The sequence below is a fragment of the Vicugna pacos genome, chromosome 6 (assembly GCF_048564905.1).
Source record: "Vicugna pacos chromosome 6, VicPac4, whole genome shotgun sequence".
Taxonomy (NCBI): domain Eukaryota; kingdom Metazoa; phylum Chordata; class Mammalia; order Artiodactyla; family Camelidae; genus Vicugna; species Vicugna pacos.
The window spans coordinates 90,025,807-90,032,775 of NC_132992.1; the positions used below are offsets into that span (position 1 = coordinate 90,025,807).

A 6,969-nucleotide genomic window follows, 5' to 3' on the forward strand; every position below is an offset into this window, starting at 1 on the left:
TTACACCAACTTCATAGGATTTCTGTGATCATTAAACAAGATACAGATATATGGAAAATCTCTAGCATAGTCCAGGGCATATAGTAGATATTTGATGATGTGTTGCTATTATGATTTAGCATTAGTATTACTATTACCCCGGTCATATAGAGTCATAATATTACAGAAAGTGTATGCTTAGAAATTATTAAATTGATGCTACTAAACATTGGAAAATAATGTAACAGAAAAAATAATTCCAATTTACACTATTAGAAACTACATTTAAAAAAATCTAGGACTAAAACTAACATGAAGTGTCCAAGAATTCTATGTAGGAAACTAGAGTTGCCTTGATTGCTAAAAAGACATGAATAGAGACACACAATATCCTGGGTGAGAAGACAGAATGGTGTAAAGATGTCAAGAATCTCCAGTTGAATCAACAGAAGTCATGCAATCTTAATCAAAATCCCAATGGAATCTTTTACGAACTTGGCAAGACAGTACTTAAATTCATCAGAAAAGAAAATGTACAGGAATAGTCAAAGAAAATAATTAATAATAATGGGAGGTTCCAGATTTGCAGATACTAATATATATATATAATATAAATAATAAATAAACAACAACTGTATAGCACAGGGAGCTATATTCAATATCTTGTAGTAGCCTATGGTAAAAAAGAATATGAAAATGAATATATGTATGTTCCCATATGACTGAAGCATTGTGCTGTGCATCAGAAATTGACACAACATTGTAAACTGACTGTACTTCAATAAAAAAAAATTAAAAAAAAAAAGAAGAATGGGAGGGGTACCTTGCCCTGCAAATGGCATAAATAGGGCTATAAAGCTACAATAATTAAAACTACAATATTATCCCAGGAAGAGATGAATGGAGAAATGTAAGAGAAGAGAGAGCTCAAAATTGGTCCCAAAAGTGTGTCTAGGAATAAAATGCACAAAAAAAGAGGGCACGTCAAATCCATGGAGGAGAGATGCCTTCTGAAAAGAATGAAGTTATATTTGGTTATCTATTTAGAGAAAAAGATAGTCAAATACCTTTCTCATAATTTATCCCCAAGATAAACAGATGGATTTGTTCATACACTTTAGAAGTATTTATTCAGCATCCACGTGCCAAGGCAGCAGTGGTGATGGGCCCATAATCAGACCCAGACCCTGGACCAGTGGCTCTTCCAGCTGGGAGCTCAACAGCAGGGAAGGTACTAAGATGTCATGACAATTGTGAGACGTACTGGGAAGCAAACCAACGTGCTTCTGTGACATAGGAGACTAGGGGCAGGAGGCTTCATTTAATGAGTTGCATAGAGAGGGTCTTTTAGCTGAAATGCAGGGTGGAAGAGACGTGTGAAAAGCCAAAGGCAGGATAGATTTGGTGTGTTCCAGACACTGAAGGAGCCAGCTGAGTGTGGCGCCTGAAGGTAGGAGTGTCAAGAGATGGGACTGGAGAGGTAAGCAGGGTTAGAAATCTAGATGTCAAAGAAACAACGAGAGATGTAGAGGAAAATATGGCTGCAAAGTGGGGAGAAACTTCCTAAGAGGGATGCAAAACCTAAAAGCCATAGGAGATGGTTTCCCCAGTAAGAAAACTAGTACCACTACTGTACTGCTCTCCTGCTGCTGCCGCCAGACGACTAGCACCACGAGTACCGGTGCTTTCCTACCGCTCCTGTTACTGCCACCACTACCAGGCCCCCATACTACTGCACCGCTACCGCTGCCGCTGCACTGATACTGCATCCCGCTGCTGCAGCGGCTGTACCAGTGCGACGTCACGACTCCCCAAAGCTGCTACGGCACTGCCAATACTACCGCCGTACTACTACTGCACAACCGTGTTGCTCTACTACTCCCGCGGCCCCTGCTAGACAACTACTCCTCTATGAGCGCTGCTACTGCTACTCTACTCCTACTGCTACCGCCGTCGCCCCACATCCCACTAGTACCCCTGCTGCACTTCCAGGTGCCAGAATTCCCCATGAACAAAGTTAAAAATGGCAAACGTACGTGCCCCATGTTGTAATGATGCTCATATTCGGAGGGTTCATGTGTACTTTACAAAAGTTACCGAAATAGTCCTCCCAGAGTCATGCCAACCCTGCCGTGGCCTGCACTGTGCAGACGAGGAAGCTGAGAGGCAGAGAAGCTCCTGGCCTGGGCCGTCCGTGCGGCGGCAGGGGAACCAGGCCTCCGCCCGGGCTGGGCCCCCGCGTCCGTCCTCGCCTCCACCGCGCTCTGCTGTCTTGCCGAGGCCACCGCCTCGTATGTTTGATGCAGAACAGGTGTGGCCGGAGTCCTCGTCCACCAAGACTGCTGGGAAGTCCAGCATCAGTAGCCCCTCTGTGCCACTTTTCCAGATGTGAGCCTGGTCCTGGGAGATGGGCCAGGATGGGTGCTGCAGCCCCGTCTCTGGCTCACACCTGCGTGGGCCAGAGCGATGACCCGTGACTTCCGGCTGACTGCCCCTGCTGTGCCAAGCCCGAGCTCAGGCCTGACCGGCGCTGACGCAGCCATCCCCTCCCGTCTCCCCACGTCAGAGGGGCTGCTTTCTCTCCAGCTCAGCTTCCTACATTGGGAGTGCCTGTAACCCCTGTCCTGGGGAACTCTTCCTTCCCCTTCTCGGGTTGAGCTTTTCTCCTCCTTAGTTCTCAAGACAGCCGACCTTTGACCCCTGCCCCATCAGACAAATCCAGCCTGATTGCCCAGTGGGCCCAGACACAGAAATCAAAGACCTGTTTGGGGAGGGTGCCTGCCACTTGGCATGGTTTGCTCCTTGGGCCTGGAACACACAAAACCCTCCCAGCCATGGGATTAGGGGAGCCTGGATGCTAGAAGCGAAAGCTGGCCCTCTGCCTAGTGGAAGGAGGGCTTGGGGAACGGGGACGCGATTCGGGGAAATACCTGCCGTTTCGCTTTGTAGCACCCACAGGTGAGGAAAATAAAAGAGGGATTTTCTCAGTAGGGTATTTTGCCATGTTAACATCTTAGTAAATTGTAGGAACTCTTATATACACATATAGAGTTAATAAGAAAGAGACAAACAAGTGAAAAGAAAAACATGTTCAAAAGTGCTAACATTCAACCCAAGAAAAATAAACACAGATAGCCAATAAGTCCAGAAGAGGATTTACTGACTTACTATTAATCAAGGGTATGAAAAATTTTAACTGGAGACACAATTGCTCTGATTGCAGACCATGTTTTAAAACGTAATCTGCAAAACTGTTGAAAAGCAGGCATTTCAACCAAAATTGATTGGAGTGAAAATGGATACCATTTTGGGAGAGCCATTTGGCTTTTTTATGACAATTAAAAAGATGCATACTTTTGACCCAGCAAGTGTATTTTTAAGACTCTAAAAGTGCTCATACATTTTAACAAGTACCTATAAAAAGAATATGCAACTTGTCATACAATTATGTAACATAAAATACATATTTGGATGATGGTTTTAGCAGTGTTTGTAGAGTAACAAAAATTAGAATGTTGGGGAATGGTTAATTCAATCTAAACTATGGAATTTTTTTTGCTGCCTTAAAAAAATGTGCTTCTTGACCACAGACATAAAAAGAAATCCACGTTACATTATTAAGTGAGAAAAGCAACATAAGTGAAAATATATACAAATGAGAAACCCAAGTTAACATTGAGATCTATAGATAGGCAGATTGATAGATGATAGATAGATGATAGATAGGTAGATAGATAGATAGATATTGTTAAAAACAAATGATACATTATGTATTACATTAAAATGCAATTAGAACACATATAAATATGTCTTTACATGTTCATACTAATTATATGCCAACTTGGATATCAACTGTTGTCCAGGTTCATGTCTGGGTGTAGAAACAGGGTATAGAATTGTGTAGAGAGGAAGAGTAGGAAAAAAAATGAAACTTTCATTTTGTGTTTCTCTATTCTTCTATTTTGGCAATCATTACTTTTTAAAACTAAAAAAGTCTACCCAGTTCACCTCTGTGAGGAAATGCCCACATACCTTCTCCCTTCATCGCACATGGGCATTGGTCGTCTGTCATCACTCAGAGGCCCCTTGAAGACCTCCAAGGGTGGGAGTCACATCCTCACGAGGTACCACTTCACCTGCAGTACCGTTCCTCCGTTTCAGCAGATGCCCTGGGTCTTCTGCGTGAAATGCTGCATTTACCTGGCCCCTCCTGGCCAGGATCAATGGCAGCACATGGAGTCAAAGCCCCTCTGGGGACAGCTTCTCCCATCAACTGAAACTGGGCAAAGATACAGTTGTCTGAGGTGAGCGCAGTAGCCGACCTCTGCTTGAGAAATACCCGCCGGAAGCTGATGGTTTCTGCCTCGGAGACTCTGCTTGGAAATCCCTAAGCCCCTCCCTGTCTTGCCCAAGGCGGTGTAGATCACCCTGCTGGTGGAGCCCTGTGGCTGCCTGTCATTAGTATACCAGGTGGTCGGCCTCACTAGTGACAATTGCTAAGCATCTTGGTGGGAGAGGAGCTACTTATTCTGCAGAGAGTGGTGCTCCCTGCACCACGTAGCTGCCTGAAGCATCCTCCCCAAACAGACATCTCATCCCCACGTCCCTGTTTCAATGCGGCTCCTGGTTCCCTGGCACCTGCAGGACAAAACCCAGACACCTCAGCCTGGCCGCCCTTCCTGGTATCTCAGCTCTCGCCTCCATCCTTGCCTCCCGCCCCCGCTGCAAATGCTGAGCTGCTTGCGGGCGCCCTGACCACTAGGCCCCTCACAGCCCTGCACCTACCTGAATGCTGTTCTTCCTGTCTGTAGTGTCCACTTCCCACAGCATCCTCTGCCTGTTCTTTAAGACTCAGCTTAAACTTTCTCTCTTCTGGAATCCTTCCCAGGGCTCAGCCTCCCAGGGTGGGTTGAAGGCCCTCCTCTGCGCCCCTACGGCACCCTGTCCTGCCATCTGTTACCATGTCAGTTTCAACCACAGACTGTGAGCTCTGGTAGGATGCAATCCCTTCTGTGTCTTCTCCCACACAGCCTGGCCACGTCTTTGTTGAATATATGAATGAATGAATGAATGAATGAATGAATGAATGAATGAGTGAAAATGAACTTTGTCTTAAGAAACAGAAGGTCAGAAACAAGTTACTGGAAACAAGAAGCACCTTTATAACACCAGGGAGCCCACGCTTGCATACCCTGGAGTAGAGGAAGTCACAGATGAAGAGCCACCACTGGACAAAATGGACCAAATGACCCTCCTCCCCCTGCAGCTGTCACCATTATTCCTTCCCAGGTTTGGTTCTTGGGTTTCCACTCTAACCAAGTCTTGGGCACCTAGCTTACTCAAAACACTTGAGATCTTCCAGGAACTTGAAGGTTTCCATCTCAAACCTCTTCAGATCTTGGATTGAATGGGACACACTGAAATACAGCCTGGACTCTGAAACCCGCCCCCCATACCATCCTACCCACAGCCCGCAGTCCTCCCATCACCTCATTCCACGTTCCTGGACTCGTATACCTGCGTGCGATTTCCTCCTGACAAAAGAAAACAAAACAAAGACAGTCTGTCACTGTCTTCGTGAAGCTCACAGTCCAGGGGGACCAGCGACAAGAAAACAAGTAGGAAAAAGGGAAGTATGGACAAGGTGGCAGAGAGGACTCACTCCGACTGAGAAATGCTCAGGAAATACATCTGCAGCACAAGGAGGAGGAAAGAAATTGGGGCCAAAGGAAGGGACCAAGTGGGAACAGAGATGGAGAGACGTGAAAAAGTCTGGAATAAGCAGGGGCCACCAGGAGGTTCCCTATGGTTCCAGGGTGGGGTGTCATTAAAAATGAGTTTGGAAAGTGGCCAGATGGAGAGAGGCCCTGGGTGGCCATCCAGGATATGGACTGTAACCTCTTTCTAAATAACCCAGAAGGAATTTAATGGTTCACCAACCCGAACATCACTCAGGGCTGGCAGTGTGTCACTGCCGAACCACAGACCTTATCCTGAACAGTGACCAGGATGGTAATGAGCAATCGGTGACACTAACAGCTAGAGACATGCAGGGGCTCATCTATGCTAAACACCAGGCTGGCCCCTGTTCCTCAGCAAAAACTTCCATGACACATTTCCACATGGGAAGCTGCCCTTTGAAATTCCACACTTTAGAAATAATATGGATTGTGAGTCCGGGTTAAAGATGTTACTAAATTCCTGGAGATGATCATGCTCCCAGCTATAAATACACACAGAGCACAGAAGAATGTTCACACTGAGATACATTTTTAGAGGAACGTTTTGGCTAAAATGACATAATCTTCACATCTTTTAGCCTGTGACCTTAGATGTGTCTGATTTTCTAGTTCCAAATTTCTTAGCGAATTATTAAATTGCCTCTGGGAAAGCATTTTAAAAACTAAATTACAAAACCATCAACCAAGTCATCTCTGTTAACTGTCTCTTTTATATGTATAAACACATTTGTTTTTCTTTCTCCCAAATTCAACCCCAGCTTCAATGGAGAATCCAGCCTGACTGGTCCAGCATTCACTCACTGCTGGAGGAAGACGGGATAGCAACATGTAGAGGAACCCGTGCTTTGACTCTTTTTCTTCGTGCAGAGAAGAAATCATGGCTTCAGTAGTACAACGAGGGCTGACCTCATGGAAGTTACTCCAACATTCCATGTTCCATAGAAACAAAAATGCATTTTTTCCAACACTTTAACTTCATTAAACTGGAGCAGACGTTCCAACACAGGGTTTTACTTGAACTTACCAAGATGACTTTTAAGAGTTACTTGATGTCTGAAGGACTTGGTCGCTTACAAAATAACCCTCCAGAAGCTCTGTTTGGCCAGCAGTAGATAGGATGCCCTCCAAAAGGGAAAGCTTTGCTTCTAAAACTGTAAATCACAAAAGAGTTCAACTGAGCCACGTGTCAACATGCTTCTCCACCAGACTTTTCAACCGGCGAAGGTGTGGGACTTCGTTCACTGGGATG

At 45.4% G+C, this 6,969-nt stretch overlaps 1 long non-coding RNA gene across 1 annotated transcript; it reads left to right on the forward strand.

The window, feature by feature from the left end:
* Window positions 1-1,331: 1,331 nt before the first annotated feature.
* Window positions 1,332-6,743, forward strand: LOC140697194 (uncharacterized). The gene is made up of 2 exons (XR_012074042.1): window positions 1,332-1,459; window positions 6,479-6,743. It is a non-coding gene; the product is annotated as an uncharacterized lncRNA (long non-coding RNA).
* The last annotated feature ends 226 nt before the right edge of the window (window positions 6,744-6,969 follow it).